Here is a 16,900-nt window from a genome sequence, read left to right as displayed (position 1 = left end):
ACCCAAATTGTGTGCATTTGTAGTATGTTTGTTCTCAGTACCATATGGGACTTCACTGTGTGAATACGTCACTCCTAATCCATTTTACTGTTGAGAAGTATTTCAGGGTGTCCTGTTTTTGGCTTCTGTGAATTGTTGATGCTATGGGCATTCTTTTCTTTCCTAATCTATTTGAAAAATAGTTGACTTTCATCACCATAAAAGCATATGGTGTCCAGCATGATGTTTTGATTTACATATATTGTGAAGTAATTACCACAACAGATTTAGTGAAATTCAACATCCCATTAGATACAATAAGAAGAAAAACTTTTAAATTCTCCTTGTGATGAGAATTCTTAGGATCTGCTCTCTTCACAGCTGTCCTAAGTATCACACAGCAGTGTGGGCACCCTGTATATTTCTGTTGGTGCCATTTCTATGGAGCCAGCTGGCATACTTCAAAGTCCAACGACCCCCATTCCTGGGCGCTCGGATTTCTGCCTGTGATCCCTCAACAGAAAAAAATACATTCTTTACTGGGCGTGTACTTTGCTAAAGTACTTTGTTAGGGACTAACAAAGTAATAGCCCTAGGTAATGCCTAATCTCACAATAGCTCAGGCTGGTTTAATTCAGCCCGTGTCTCCACCTTATCTGAGTCATAAATCCCACCGCCCTTCAAGGACCCTAAACTTCTTATCTCACCTACAATCAATCAAACTTGTGCACAAGCTGATCACAGAGCCCTAAACCCACTGTGCCCACCAAGTCCTCCCGCCGATAAAAGGCCTCGGCAACCGACCCCCAGTGCCCACACAGGCACCTCTCATCTCTGTAGCCCACTGCTGTCTGTGGCAGCTTACCCCTAATAAACTTTTCCTTCCACTTTTCTTTGCCTCTGGTAAATTCTCTTACCGCTTACTACAGTGGCCCACCGAATCCCATGACAATTTCTATACATTTCTGTTCAGTGTGTGCCTGGGAATACAATGGCTGGGTCTCCTGGGATGAAGCCATGTAGTTTTCCAAAGTGGTTGTACAAAGATATACCCACAAGCCCCAGATGAGAATTCTGGTTGCTCCCCATCCTCCTCAACATTTTAGCCATTGTACTGAGTACGTAGGGGTATTTCTTAGTGGACCTGTTACGGAAACCACAGGCCAGCCAAGAAACAAGCACCACTTGGAGGGCTGGAGTACTCAGATTTATTATGCCGGCGGGCTCAGAGGGGCTTCTGCTCTGGAGCTCTGAGCACCTTCAAGATGGGTGCGTGAGGTTTTACAGGGTTAATTACAAGCTTGGGATTTTTAACCAATAGAGGGTGAAAACTCAGCAATATCACAAAAGGGAAGCAGGGAATCAGTAAACTAGAACTTCTTAAAAAGAACAGGTCAGTAATCCGACGCTTGTTAAACTTAGATTTATGTACGAGTAGGCCCAGCCCGGCTTTTCCTTCACAGTCCTAGTGATTTTGAAAAGGAGCAGGACGCTATGGGCACGCCCCCCTGCCCCTACCTGAAGTCTTCCAGGCCTCCCTGAGCCACAGAAGAGCAGGCTCAGGCTCAAGCAGTTGATTAGGACAAGCCTGCAGGCACTGGGGGATGGCAACGACTCTGACCTCCTATCTCAAGGATTAACTGAGATTACTCCCCCATTTCCCTTTAGAACTTTCAGGGCTGAACAGAATCTTTGGAGATGGTTTTTTTGGGGGGATGCTGGGTCCATCAGATTGCAGCCATTCTGGTTAAAAGCAACTTTCCTTATTGTTACCAAGGCTGCTACCCCCAGCATCATATCCCTGCCCCTCCCTCAACTAGAAACCAATTACTTCTTTTTTTAACATTTTTTATTGAGTTATAGTCATTTTACAATGTTGTGTCAAATTCCAGTGTAGAGCACAATTTTTCAGTTATACGAGAACATACATATATTCATTGTCACTTTTTTTTTTGCTGTGAGCTACCACAAGATCTTGTATATATTTCCCTGTGCTATACAATATAATCTTGTTTATCTATTCTGCATATGCCTGTCAGTATCTACAACTTTTGAACTCCCAGTCTGTCCCTCCCCCACCCCCCACCTTGGACTCACACCAGTCAGAATGGCCATCTTTCAAAAGTCCACAAATGACAAATGCTGGAGAGGCTGTGGAGAAAAGGGAACCCTCCTACACTGCTGGTGGGAATGCAGTTTGGTGCAGCCACTGTGGAAAACAATATGGAGATTCCTCAAAAGACTAGGAATAGACTTACCATAGGACCCAGGAATCCTGCTCCTGGGCATATATCCAGAAGGAACTCTACTTCAGAAAGACACCTGCACCCCAGTGTTCATAGCAGCACTATTTACAATAGCCAAGACATGGAAACAGCCTAAATGTCCGTCAACAGATGACTGGATAAAGAAGATATTGTATATTTATACAATGGAATACTATTTGGCCATAAAAATGACATCGTAACTCCATTTGCAGCAACATGGATGTCCCTGGAGAATGTCATTCTAAGTGAAGTAAGCCAGAAAGAGAAAGAAAAATACCATATGAGGTCACTCATATGTGGAATCTAAAAAAAAAAAAAAAAAAAAAAAGAACATAAATACAAAACAGAAACAGACTCATAGACATAGAAACCAATTGCTTCTATCTAAGTCTCAGGAGGCAGCTGCAGAGAAGAAACAAGAACTGGCTAGAACCTGATGGGGTCAAAAATGGTGGAGGATTTGACTTCCAGTGGACCTTCCACTTTCAATGGAGCCTCATTATACAGTTATTGTAAAGTATTAACATGCTAAATGACACACCCACCAGTGCCAGGACAGTTGACTGCCAACCAGAAAAGCCCATACAAGGACTGAAAAGCTCATAGAAGGACTGATTGGCTCCATCACACCCGGAAGGAGGACATGATGGCAGATGCCTCCCATAAAGACGATGTTTCCCAACCCAGCCTGGAGCTGTCTCTACCTCTCATCTTGGCTGACAGCTCCCTGCTTGAGTGCTTTTCTTTCCTTCTACCTGTTTGAGCATGTTCCTTCTTTTCCCTCTTTTGAGAAATAAAAGCAGTTTTCACTCTATCCCTCTGCCTCAGCTGTGAATTCTTTCCAGCCAGCAGGCAAGGACCCTAATTTAGGGATCTCACTATTGGCTAACAAATTCCCAGTGAGGTTGGCCACATTTTAATACGTTTATTGACCACTTGGACATCATTTTCTGTGAAACTCTTGTTCCAATCTTTTGTGGATTAAATACCTCTTGCATTTGGAAAACTGCTTTCCACCCCGACAGCCAGCCTCTTGGAGGGACTCTGACACCAGCTTTCTTACTGGTCTCTGTCCCTGTGCCCTTTCTCCCACCCACATCTCATCACAGCCAGAGAGATTGCTGGATCAAACAGCACGTGAATGGTAGAGCTTGGGCATAGTAGTGCCAGACTGTTTCCAAAACAGGAGCAGCAGTTTACACCCTCAGCAGGAATATACATGAGATGGCATAGACACAGAGCCTCTGTGGTCCCTGGTATGGTCAGACATCTTATTATACGCCAGGGTTTAAAGTGGTATCTTGTTGGGGTTTTTAACGCAGGAAAAACGGATATAGGGCATGAAGAGGGTCATGTCCCAGGTCTAGGTGGAGCCCCCTGGGACTTACCCTACCACATGTGGGTCCTTGACTTGGCGCAGGAAGAATTCAGGAGTAAGCCACAGTTGAATAAAGGTAGATTTATTTAGAGAGATACATACTACATAGAGTGTAGGCTGTTTCAGAGGGCAAGAGAAAGGCCACGAGGTGTCGGGGTTGAATGCTCAGGTTAAAGTAAAAGTAGATATACACTCCATAGACAGAATGCGGGCCATCTCTGAAGAGGAGGGAGGAAGAGAGGCGGCCACGAGGCATGGTGTTGCCAGTTTTTATGGGCTAGGTAGCTTCACATGCCTACAAATGGGAGGAATATTCCAACTACCCTGGGGAAGGGGCTGGGATTCCCACGAATTGGACCACTGCCCCCTCTTTTGTAGTTAGCCTTGGGACTGTCATGGAGCCTGTGGGCATGTTATTTACTATGTTAATATGTTACAATGAGTACATAATGAAGCTCAAGGTTTACTAGAAGTCAAACCTCCCTCCATCTCAAGCCTCAAGGCCAACTGGGAGTTGAATCTTCCACCTTTCTGGTGTTAATTGCTGTCATTCTTTGAATGGCTATGTCCTGCCCCCTTCCCTCCTGTCTCATTTTGATACACATTTCCTGATCACAGATACTGAAACTGTCTTTATTCACAGGTGTGTCCTCTCTGTAAAAAGCTTGTTCTAATTTTCATCCATTTCTCTACAGTGTTGTTTGTGCTTTTTTTTTTTCTAAATTTGATGTTTTTTATGCACTCATGATACTAACATTTGTTGGTGTCGTATATTGTAAATTTCTCCCCCTCCCCCAATTTTTAGCTTGTGTTTTAAGGAGTCACTGAATGAATGAATCTCTAAGGGACCCCTTAAATTTTAGGGGTCTGGAGTAGGGTATTGAGGGTCTCCTGCTATATTCTTCTAGGTCAATGGATGTAGTCTGGCTCATTCTTATACAGTATTAGGTGCAAGGGAATGGGGGTTGCGGAGCAGCTGTCAGTCTTCCCTGCCCCATCCCGATGACTGGTGGATAGGGGGACCAAGATACCACCCCTCTGTCTTCCTGGTTCTGGCCTCTAGGTCTCCCTCAGCCCACCTGTGTCAGTACAATCTTTGCTCTCTTTAAGTGGCCTCTTTACACAAAAAATAAAACCCCACTCTAAAAAACATTTTTTTTTTAATTTTAACATATTCATAGTAATGCAGGAAAACAGATGTGGGGCATGAGAAGGGCTGTGTCCCCGGTCTCAGTTGTGCCCCTGGGACATGCCCCGCCAAGTGTGGGTCCTTGGCTTCCTGCAGGAAAGAATTCAAGAGTGAGCCACCGTTGAGTAAAGGTAGATTTATTTAGAAAGATACATACTGCATACAATGTAAGGCAAGAGAGAGGCAAGGAAAGAGGTGTGGGAATTGGGTGCTCAGGTTAAAGTAAAAGTAGGTACACACTCCATAGACAGAGTCCGGGCCGTCTCCAAAGGGGAGAGAGCACGCAAAGGGCCACTAGGTGTGGTGTTGTCACTTTTTATGGGCTCAGTAGCTTCACACGCCTACAGGTGGGATCAATCCAACTGCCCTGGGGAAGGGGCTGGGATTCCCAGGGATTGGGTCATCACCCATTCTTTGGCCTTTTCAGTTAGCCTTGGGGCTGTTGTGATGTCTGCATGTTATCGCACTGCTACAATGAGCACATAATAAAGCTCAAGGTCTACTAGAAGTTAAACCTCTTAATCCTTAAGGCCAACTAGGAGGTGAGTCTTCCACCGTTTTGGTTGTTGTCATTCCTTAAGTGGCTGTGCCCTGCCCCTTTCCCTCCTGTCTCAATGGTTATCGGCCTTTCATTAAATAGACATGGCTTGGTCTGGTTTAGAAAATCTTTTCCATTAAGAATTGAAAGTTTTGTTTTCCATGAATAAATTCTTGATCATCCGGATGTTTCCACAGCATAAGTTAAGTTCCAGTTGTACCTTTAACCTTGAGGATCCACTCTGTGCTGTCCCCTGTGCCGAACATCCCTCCCTTCCCCAGTAATGTAATGTCCCACCTCTGTCGTACAAGAGTTCTGCACATATGTGGTCTCTGTTGGCCTTTTACTCTTTCACTGGTCAATTTACCTACCTCTGCCAGTGCCACACCATTATTTAGTTCTAACATCTGGGAAGGCAAGCCTCCTGGCTCTTCTATCTTCCAAGTTTCCAGGGTCTAATTTACCCTTTATTCCTCCATACATGTTTTAGAATCATCTTAACAAATTCCAAAAATTCTCTCTTGATATGTTAGAATTCATAGCATGTTGAATCCACTGTTCATTTTGAGGAAACATATATGTGAATAAAATTAATAGAAAGAATAAGTGAATTAAATTCTCAGGTCAAAAAAAATCTAGCAAAAGAGCAACAAGGAAACATACAAGAAAGCAGAAGGAAGAAAATAGTAAAGATAAAAGCAGAAATTAATGAGATAGACATTTCCACTTATTAAGTGGGAAAATTTCACTTAATAAGTGAAAATTTTGATTTCTAAGAAAATGAAATAATGTAGTCAAGAATAAAAAGGACAAATCACACGTACACAAAATAAGAAAGTGGGGAAATCATTGAAACAGAGAAATTTAAAAAGTCAGAGAAACTACTTTGCAGTTGTCAATGCAAATAAACTTTTATTCTTTTATAAAATTGATAGTTTCCTAGGAAAATACAGTTTACCAAACTGACCCAATTAAAGATGCACAGGTAAAACAACAATTCCATAGAAGAAACAGAGGAATTTCTCCCCAAAATAGCACCAGTTCTAGATGCTTTCACAAAATAATTAAACCGAATCTATAAAGACTAGATAGTCTCAATGCTCCATAAGTTGTTTCAAAGCTTTTAAAATGGAGAAAAACTTCTAATTTTGTTCTCATGTAGCAAGTATCACATTGCTATTTAAACCATTTAAACTCAATTTTTAGAAAGCAGCACAAAAAAGCAAATGATAAACTTTTTGAATTGCTTTGAATACTAAGGCAAAATATTTAAATAAAATGTTAGAAATATTACATTAGAAAATATTAGAAAATAATTCAACATCACATTACCAAATACTATGAAAAAGAGGGATTAGGGGCACTACTAACATAGTACATCAGATGAATAGATTTAAAAAGAAAATCATATGGTTATTTCAATAGATGCTGAAAAGGCTCTTGACCAAACTCACTACAGACTACAATTGATGAGTATCTTCTTAATGTGATCAAATACACGTACTTTGTTCCCAAAGTTAGAGTCTGACTTAATGGGGAAATGCTAGGGGCAGTCCACTGAGATCAGCAGTAAACAAAGAAGCCCTCTGCTACTCAGCATTGTACTAGACGCATTAGGCGAAGCAGTGAGAGAAGAGAACTCAACAAGAGGCATAAGAATTGGGGAGAAAAGGAGTGAATCTAATCTTTGCAGGTGATATGACTGTGAACCTGGGGAGCTCTAAAAGGATTTTATATCTGTCTTCATTTTTACCCTTTTGGGTATTGTTCATTTCTTGGTGTACATCCAGGTTTTTATTTGGTATCATATTCTATCTGCCTGAAGAACTTCCTTTAATGTTTATTATAGCACAAGCCTGCTGGGAATGAATGCTTTTGGCTTTTGTTTGTCTAAAAACACCTGCATTTTCACCTTAAATTTTGAAAAATATTTTCACTGGGTAGAGAACTTGGAGTTGACAACTTTTTTTCCCTCTCAGCTCCTTAAAGATGTAGTTCTAATCTTTGTTCCTCTGTATATAATGTATATTTTGATCTGGTTGTCAAACAGATTTTCACTTTACTTTTGGTTTTTAGCAGCTTTAACATAATGGATCTAAATTAAAAAAAAAAACAAAAAAAACTATCCTGTTGAGAGTTCCTGTGTTCTAGGATCTCTGGTTTCATATCTTTCATTATTTCTGGAAAATGTTCAGCCTGTCTCTTTAAACATTTTTTTTCTGCTCTGTTATCTCTTCTTCTTACAGGATTTCAATAACTTTAATATTACACTGTTCATTATTTTACTACAGGTCTTGAATGTTCTGGTCTGACTGTAAACAGGACAGTGTAGTATTGATGAAAGAAGGGACAAATCATCAATGGAACAGAACAGAGTCCTAAAATAGGCCCACATGAATATCATCAACTCATCTTTGACAAAGGAACAAAGGCAGTACTGTGGAGAAATGATAGTCTTTTCAATAAGTGGTACTGGAATAATGAGGAATTCACATGTAAAAAAATATGAATCTAGGTACAGACCCTTTGCAAAAATTAACTCAAAATGCATCACAGACTTAAATATAAAATGCAAAACTATACAACTCCTAGAAAATAACAAAGGAGAAAAACCTAGATGACCTTGGGACAACAGAGTACATCTCTGGGTTCTGGAACAGCAGAACATCTACAGACATAAAAACGAATCTAGTCACAGACTTTACACCCTTCACGAAAAATATCTCAAAATGAATCAGACCTAAATGTAAAATGCAAAACTATAAAACTCCTAGGTGGTAACAGGAGAAATCTAGGTGACCTTGGAAATGGTGATCCCTTTTTAGATACAACACCAAAGACACAATTACTGAAAGAAAAAAATGACAAAGTAGACTTCATTAAATTAAACTTTAAATTAAATTCCACTTTCCAAAGACACTGTCAAGAGAATGAGAAGACAAACCACAAACCTGGAGAAAATATTTGCAAAAGGCATATCTAAAAAAGGACCATTACACAAAATAAACAAAAAACTCTTAAAACTCAAGAATAAGAAAATGAACAAACAGATTAATAAATAGGTAAAAGGCCTGAGCAGACACTTCCCCCAGAGATTTGCAGATGGCAAATCACCATATGGAAAGATGCTCCACATCCTATCTCATTAGGGAACTGCAAATTAAAACAACAATGACATACCTCTACACACTTGTTAGAATGGCCACAATCCAGAACACTGACATCACCAAATGCTGCCAAGGATGGGGAGTAACAGGAACTCTCATTCATTGCTGTTGGGATTGCAAAATGGTACAGTCATGGTGGAAGACAGTTTGGCAGTTTTTTACAAAAGTAAACATACTCATTTACAATGCAATAATCTTAAAGTCATGCTTCTTCATATTTACTTGAATGACTAGAAAATGTATGTCCATCAAAAACCTGTACAAGAATGTTCACAGCAGTTTTATTTATACTTGCCCAAACGGGGAAGCAACCAGGATTTCCTTCAGTAGCTGAATGCTAAATGAATTGTGGTACATCCAAACAATGAAATATTACTTAGTGCTAAAAAGAAATGAGATATCAAGTCATGAAAAAACACGGAGGAATCTTAAATGCATATTACTAAATGAAAGAAGCCAATCTGAAAAGTCTACATACTGAATGATTCCATCTGTATAGTATTGTAAAAACGGCAAAACCATGGAGATGGTAAAAAGATCAATGGTTGCCAGGGGTTAGGGTGGAGGGAAGGATGAATGTGCAAAGGGCAGTGAGACTATTCTGTAGGATACTATAATGGTGGATTCATGTTATTATACATTTGTCAAAATCCATAGAGTGTAAAACACCAAAAGTGAACACTAGTGTAGACTATGGACTTTGAATGATGATGTGTCCATGTAGGTTCCTCAGTCATAATAAATTTTCTGCTCTGGTGCAGGATTTTGATAGTGGGGGAGACTGTGTGCATGTGGGGGCGAGGGTATATGATAACTCTCTGTACTTTCTGCTCAATTTTGCTGTGAACATATAACTGCTCTAAAAATTAAAGTCTATTAAAAATACATGCATAAAACAGTCTATTTAAAAATTAACAAAATTTCCACGATACTTAGCACTAAATAGCAGTAAATGTTTATCATTCCCTGTAATGTCTGTGGGTCAGGAATTCAGGAATGGCTAGCTGGGTGCTTCTGCTTCAAGGTCTCACATGCAGTTGCAGTCAACATGTCAGCCAGGGTTGCAGTTATTTGAAAGTCTGACTGGGGCTGGAGGAGCCACCTCTAATTTGGGCCACTCATATGGCTGATAGCAGGAGTCCTCGGTTCCTCATCATTTGGAACTGAGATTGTCTGAGTATCCTCACAACACAATGGCTGGTTTCCCCAGAGTGAGATCCAAGGGAGAGCAAGATGAAGCCTCAATGTCTTTTCTGACCTGGCTTCAAAAGTCACACGCCATCATTTTCACAGCATCCTATTGGTTACACAGTTCAGCTCTAGGCAGTGTAGGAGAGGACCACCCAGGACTAGGCATACCAGGATGTCAAGATAGTTGTGGGCCATGCAATGTTTTCCAAATATATCAGCAGAAAGTTATTCTTGGTATTTGCCTAGATTCTTTAAATCTCTGCTGTATCTATAGTTGTCTCTCCTACTACCCTAAAATTGTTGATATGTGATTTCTTTCTTTTTTGTGTTTTGTTTGTTTGTTTATTTGTTTCTGGATGACTCTGTCAGAGATTTGTCTATTTTAAAGAAGCAGCTTTTGGATTTTTTGACAGTCTCTAACATACAGTTCTTTTCAGATTCAATTAACTTGTTATTTTCTTTATTATTTTTCCCCTTTCTACTTTCTTTATGTTTGCTCTAGATAGTCTCTAACTTCTTGAATCTAATCAATAGAGTATTTTTAATCTTTCTTTGTTTCCAAAGTATGTATTTAGGTGATTAATTTCCCTGTGAATATTGTTTTTAGCTGTAGCCTATGGGATCTGATATGTAATATTTTCATTAATTTTAGCACTGAATATTTCCTAGTATACACTATAAATTCCTTTATATTTACGAATTATTCGGAAGTATTTTTCCTTTTTTAATTCTAAATATGTGGAGATATGTGATTATCTTGTATTAGTGGCTCCTAAATCATTGCACTGTCATCAGTGATTTGTATAAGTCTTCGGTATCTGCTTATGTTTATTTTGTGACCTACTATGTGCTCAATTTTTATATGTTCTAAGTAAGTTTGAAAAGAATGTGTATCTTCTAATTGTTGGATGCAGGGTGCAGGGTGCAGGATCAACCTTATTAATTATTTAAATCTTCTACATTCCTAACAACATTTATGTGTTTATCAGTTACTTAGATGTGTTTAAAAAAAACAAAAAACTCTCTCTAATAATGATGATGGATTTCTGCATTCCTTTTTAAGATTCTACCAAGTTTTGCTCTATTTATTTTGAAGTTATATTGGTAGAGGCAAACCATCATATATATTTCTGGTAAATTGTTTCTTTTATTTTTATGTGATGATCATTTTATCTCCAATAAATCTTTTTGTCTTAAGATCAATTTTGTCTGATATCAATATGGTGTTACCAACTTCCTTTTGATTAGAACTTACCTACTACATCCTTTTCCATCATTTTTTATATTTCTGTGTATTGTGTTTTAAATATGTCTCCTGCAAACAATGTATAGTTGCATTTTGCTTTGCTCTGTGTTTTCCTCCAATCTGACCTTCTGTGTCTTGTAACTGGAAAGTTTTGATCAGTTATATCTACTTCAGTCACTAATATATTTGGAAATAATCTGACCAACTTATATTCTATTTTCTACTTGCCATGTGTCTTCTTTGCTTATTTTTACCACTTTTTCTGGCTTTATTAAAGTTTTCTATATTCCCTTTTCTTTTCTCTCAACGTGCATCTTTATGTTAATAAACATTTTTGTGTTAATAAGTTAATCAATTTGTCTATTCTCCTTACAAACAACTAAGGACTTTGAAACACTTTTAACTCTGATTGATCACTCCCTCCTATCTTACATGATTTTATTTTTCAGTATCTTGGTTCCACACTGTTTTCATGTACCTGAAATTAGTTCAAACATGTCCAGATCCACATGCTCAAGTGACTAAAAGACTAAACAGAGATCCCAGAGCAGTAATTCAAACAAGAGAGAAGTGTATTTCTTTCTTACGTAACAATCCAGAGGCAGGCAAGTGGTCCAAGGCTGCTTGGAGAGCTCAGCCTTAGGAGGTCACCTCAGATAGGACCTGACTCACTGAGGCTAACGTGGAAGCTAACTTGGAAGGGAAGGCACATTGGGAAGGAGGAGGGCCAGGACTCACCTGCCCAGGACAAGATGCTCTTCAGGCTCCTGCCTTCCCCAGCTAGTGGTCCAGGGGCAGATCATGGCTCCTAATTTACATACATTTGCATACATAACTTTCCCTGATGAAGAATCTGAGGCTTCCAGAGAATGAATAGTATTTGTGTAATAAGCATATGTTTAACTTTATAAGAAACTGCCAAAAAGTCTTCTAAAATGTATCATATTGAAAAACTTAAAGAGTTACTTTAAATTTCACAACATAAATCCAATTTTTCTGCTCCTGTCCTTTGAGTCCCAGGTTGGTAGTTAGATCACACTCACAACGCCAAGTGCTCAGACTTCGCAGTCAGGTGTGACTTCAAATCCTCACTCCAAATTTCAAAAACCACTTAAAATTTGAGTGACTTGGGATAACTGAGTTAACCTTTCTGAGCCTCATATTGGGATTAATTCTTCATATATACATGATGTACCAGGGTGGGTTCTCCAGGAAATGGATTCTGAGATGGTGATTAGCCTGCAGGATGTTAGGGAGAGCCCTTGGGGTCAACACCTGGAAGAGGAAGGAAGGCAGTGGAGCTGCGCAGAGGGAGAAGTCGAACTGAAATATCCCATCAGAGTTGTCCTGATTTGAGCTGAAGAGGCTAAGCCTTACTTCCCGCCTGGATCTGTCTTGGCATCTGTTGCTCCTATGGAGGCAGCTCTGCAGCTGGGGCCACGCGTGCTTCCTCGAAGTTGCATCTGGGTGGTGCTTCCTCGTGTCCACGTCACAAGGCAGAGTGGAAAGAGCTCTGGCTGAGAGCTGAGACCAGTCCTGTGTTGGCCCCTTTCAACATAATTTACTTTTTTTTTTTTTTTTTCAGATGGGGAGGCCCCTTTTGATCCTGAATCATTGACATTTACTGATAGTGAGTTGGGAAGCCAAATAAAAAAAGACGGGCAGGACCCCGAGGCAGGGCCACTACTCTCTTGCCAGCACCATCCAGTTCCCTGGCCCAGGGGCTCTATCTCACTTTTTTGCCTCAGAAACAGCTTACTTCTAGTAAAGTGGAACTTACCCCTAAAATTCTATTGGTTTCCTGAGCTAACCCCTGATTGGTCCATTTATAGTACTTCATTTGCATGAAGTTCACTCCTGATTGGTTATTTCTCTCCCTCCTGATTGTTCCATTTCTACAAAGCTTGTTCCTAATTAGTCAAATTTTGTTATACCTTATTTGCATATGATGTTGCAAAGTGTAAACTGGAAGCCTATAAAAGCCTGTGTAAACCTACAGCCTGGCTCCAGAGCTTGGAGTGTTAACTCCTCTGGACCCACTGGCTAAGTAAACCTGAGTTCTCCAACTCTCCGAGTGCTGCTTGTTCTCTTGGCCAGATCCAGGTTGCTGTCACAACTGAGCTGTAAAACGTTTTTCTGCAACATTTCGACCAGGGTTTGCTGTTTTTGTCTTTTCAGAGCACCTTTTAAAGGGGCTGCTAGAGGGGCCTTCCTGCCTGTCTATTTCTAGTCATTCTCTACTATGGGTGGAGCTAGACAAACATGACACCAGTTCAACTGGTTGAAAAGGGAAATGCTCAGGTCAGTTTACTGGCAGTAAGTGAGAGGAAGACACAGAATCTAAGAAAAGTCAAAAAATAACTTGTGATGGATACAAACTCTCACAGGTCTTTCCAAACCATTTCCTGGCATTTATAAGGGGAAGTGGTGAGGAAGAGTGTTCATTGATTGAACACTCATTTATGGATGAACCATTAACAGGTGAAGAAACCTGCACTCTGAGAGGGGAGAGGACTTGAACTGCATGGGGTCCCACACGCAGCAAATGGGGAGGGGGCACTGTATGCCTGGTTAAGTCTTAGCTTCCTACCATTTTCAAGTACCCTTCTGCCCAGTTTGAGACCAGACCAGGCAGGTGAGAGCAGCACGTGATAGCTGCCTGGGCAGGGGAACTTCATATTGGGACCAGGATTCCAGAGAGGACTCTAACCTCTCTGACATGAACAACTTTTATTATGAAACGCTCACTGTGTGTGTCACAGCAATAATACGTGTGAAGCATCCACTTGGACCCTAGTACGCGGTAGGTTCTCAGCAAGTGGTTCAGGGGTCTGACTCTGCCCTTCCCTGGGGTCACTAAGACAGACACCCAGGTCAGCCCAAGGCATCCGCTGTCCCTGTGACCCACCCATTGCCCACTCCAGCTCAAGCACCTCCCAGGGCTCCTCCCTACTTGACTCCTTCACTGGACATTAGTTCCCCCAGACAGAGGCCAAGCATTGTCAGGGACCCGTCTGCCTTGTGCCTCCTCTATCTCAATAGAAGTGTGCTGCACAGAGGTGTAAACCTCAGCCCCCTGTTCCCTAAACCTCACCTTGACCCTGACCCTCGGCAGTAAGCTCACCGGCTGTGCTCTGCCCTCTCCTCCTCTCTGCCTTTGCTGGCTCAGCAGCTCCCATCCTCCCACCTCTGCTTCTCCTGAACCTAGCAAAGTCCAGTCCCCCTGAGACGTGGAGCCCAGGTCCCATGGCTGCTGGCAGTGCTGTGCTGGCTGACCCTGTTCCACCCGCCATCATCAGGCAGTGCCAGACAGGCTGGGCCCCAGGCCCTTTGTCCCCTGTGGGCGGTGATGGCCTAGAACTTCTCCCAGGTCAAAGGGCAGCCTGATTTCCAGAGGAGACTCCAGCTCTCCCATCCCTGAGGGCCTCTGACCTTCTCCACCAGGCCTGGCTGGTCCTGTGGTCCTCAGGCTGCCTGAGCCTGCACGTGTCAAGAGGGAGATCTTGTCAGGAGGGAGATCTCCCCACACAGGGCAAGGCCCCCTCAGGCCGGCTGGGAGCCCTGAGGGGTGGCAGGTGGCAGGTGCTGTGTACTACCTACTGAACCCTTGCCAGTGCAGCTCCTGGCTCGCTGTATCAATGGGGAGGCCACTGCTTAACAAACTCCCCAATCTCAGCATGTAACACAGTAAACGGATGTTTTTGTTCACACAAAGTCCAGCGAGGACATTCCTATCTGGGTAACTGTCTAGGCAGCCCTCCTCTGAGATCAGGCTCCCTGCTCCCATCTTGTGTGGCTGATGTTTTCAACATGGGGCTTCCAAGGATGCAATGAATGAGGGGCAGTCCCCTTCCCTCTGGCCACTCAAGTCTCTCCCCATCCCCCCATCTCCCCTCCTGGAGCCCAAAGTTTGATGGTCACCTTGCCCTCCACCCCAGCCAAGCCAGGGATCAAGGCCATCATTCCCACCTCTGACCTTTGCTCAAACCTTTATCCCACCCACGTGGGGACCTGCTTTATGACCAGCTCAGCCTCTGTCCTCCAGGCAGGCTGCCTTGTGCAGCATCCCCAGCGCTGGGGTTGCCCAAGGCAGCCTCTGAGGGCTCATCCACTGTTGCTGTGGAAATGGCCTAAAGGCCCCCAGTCATCTCGCCTCCTGGTATCACACCCTCGTATGGAGTATGGGCTGGACTTAGTGTCTAGCATCAAACCCATAGGATAAGGAGGCAGAATCGATGGTCAGTGACTCAGAGGCTAGGTCAGAGAAGGCAGTGTGGCTTTTCTGTCTCTCTTTCTATCTTTCTGTCCCTATCTGTCTGTCTGTCTCTCTTGCTCTCTCTCTCTCTCTCTCTCCCTCCCTCATGATTCACCTATTCTGGGATAAGCTACGTCATTGGCAATTGGTACCCATGTGGAGAGGTCCACATGTGGGAGTTCAAAGTCTTCTGCCAGCTGCTTGGTGGGTGAGCTTGGGAGCAGAGCCTCCAGCTCCACTCAAGGCTCTGAGACGTAGCCCCGGCGACACTTTGGCTGCCTCCTCCTGAGACGCCTGGGCTCCAACCCTCAGCACAGCCACTCCCAGATCCTGACCCTCAGATACTGTGAGACAGTAAATGTCAGCAGTTTAAAGTAGCTAAGTTTTGGAGAATTTGCTCCAGAGCAACAGAGAACCAATCAAATCACCTGAAGGGAAGTCCCAGTCTCTCCTGTCACCTCTGCCCAGGCCCAGCATGTCTGCCCGGAGAGGAGGTGCCATGTGAGAGCCATTGCTGCAACTCCTTACGTCACTGGGGAGGCTGAGGCGCCAGGCCCTGTGTGGGGGCTGGGGGCACAAGGATGTGGTCTGGGCCTCAGGGTTCCCAGGCCCTTGGGACTTAGGAGTCCACTCACCCTAATGGCCACGGCCCTTTCATCCCCAAGCTAGCCCACCAAAGGGGTACTCAAGTGTGATTCAGGCCAGTGGGGCAGGAGAGCAGGGTTGAGGGTGGCTGGGGTGTGCTGAAGTTTGACAAAGGAGGTGGACATCCTTTGTTTGACCAGGTCCAAGAGAAAGAGCATCCAGGGAAAGGGATCAGCACATCCCGGGACGCAGCATGTGTGAGAGCAGGATAGGCCGAGAAGAACCACCCAGCCAACCCACAGAAGTGTGGACGTAATTAATCCTCAGTGTCTCAGCCATGAAGGTCTGCAGTGGTTCATCGCCCAGCAATAGAAAACACAACGGGCAGGTACTTCTCTCCTCGGCAACTGTTGCCCTTCCTGCAGGGACTGCCCTCCTGCCACATCCTCCATTCTTCTGGGGTTGGAAATCATCACTCCTTCTCTGAACACCGCCACTCTTTATTCCCACCTCTCTTGTGAGCCTACAGCACACTGTCCCATAGGGTAATAACCGGCCTTCATAAGACGCTGGACACATTTATGACCTGACTTAATTACTCATACCACCACCCCCTCAGCCGCCCATTCCAGACTGGATGTAGATGGGCTGATTATCTCATGATATTGTCTATTTTACTCACAAAACCTGAGCTAGATATTGTGATCCTTATTTCTCCAATGACAAAACTCAGGTTTGGAGGTGATGTAATAACTTGCCCAGGATCACTGAAATGGAGTGAACTTGGCTTGAACCCAGAATAGACTCTCAAAATTGCCCCCACTGGTAGTTATAGCTGGGATCTCTCCTGGAGGGAAGAGATCTCACTTTCCCACTGGAGGTGAGGGGCATTCACAGTAGTGGTCGGACCCAGTCATCCTGTCCCTTCACTAATAACACGTCTCAGACCCAGGATCCCAGAATTCTTCTCATCAGGGCACCTGTCCCCATCTCCCCACCCTGAGACACATAGAACCATACACTCCTCATGTCTGGTCTTCGTTCTCTGTGCTGATCTGCCCTGTGTCTTCACATATCCTCCCCTTTCTCTCCTACAGGACAGGGC

Source organism: Camelus dromedarius, chromosome 12, assembly GCF_036321535.1.
Source record: "Camelus dromedarius isolate mCamDro1 chromosome 12, mCamDro1.pat, whole genome shotgun sequence".
Taxonomy (NCBI): Eukaryota; Metazoa; Chordata; class Mammalia; order Artiodactyla; family Camelidae; genus Camelus; species Camelus dromedarius.
Note: the sequence above shows the minus strand (reverse complement) of the source record.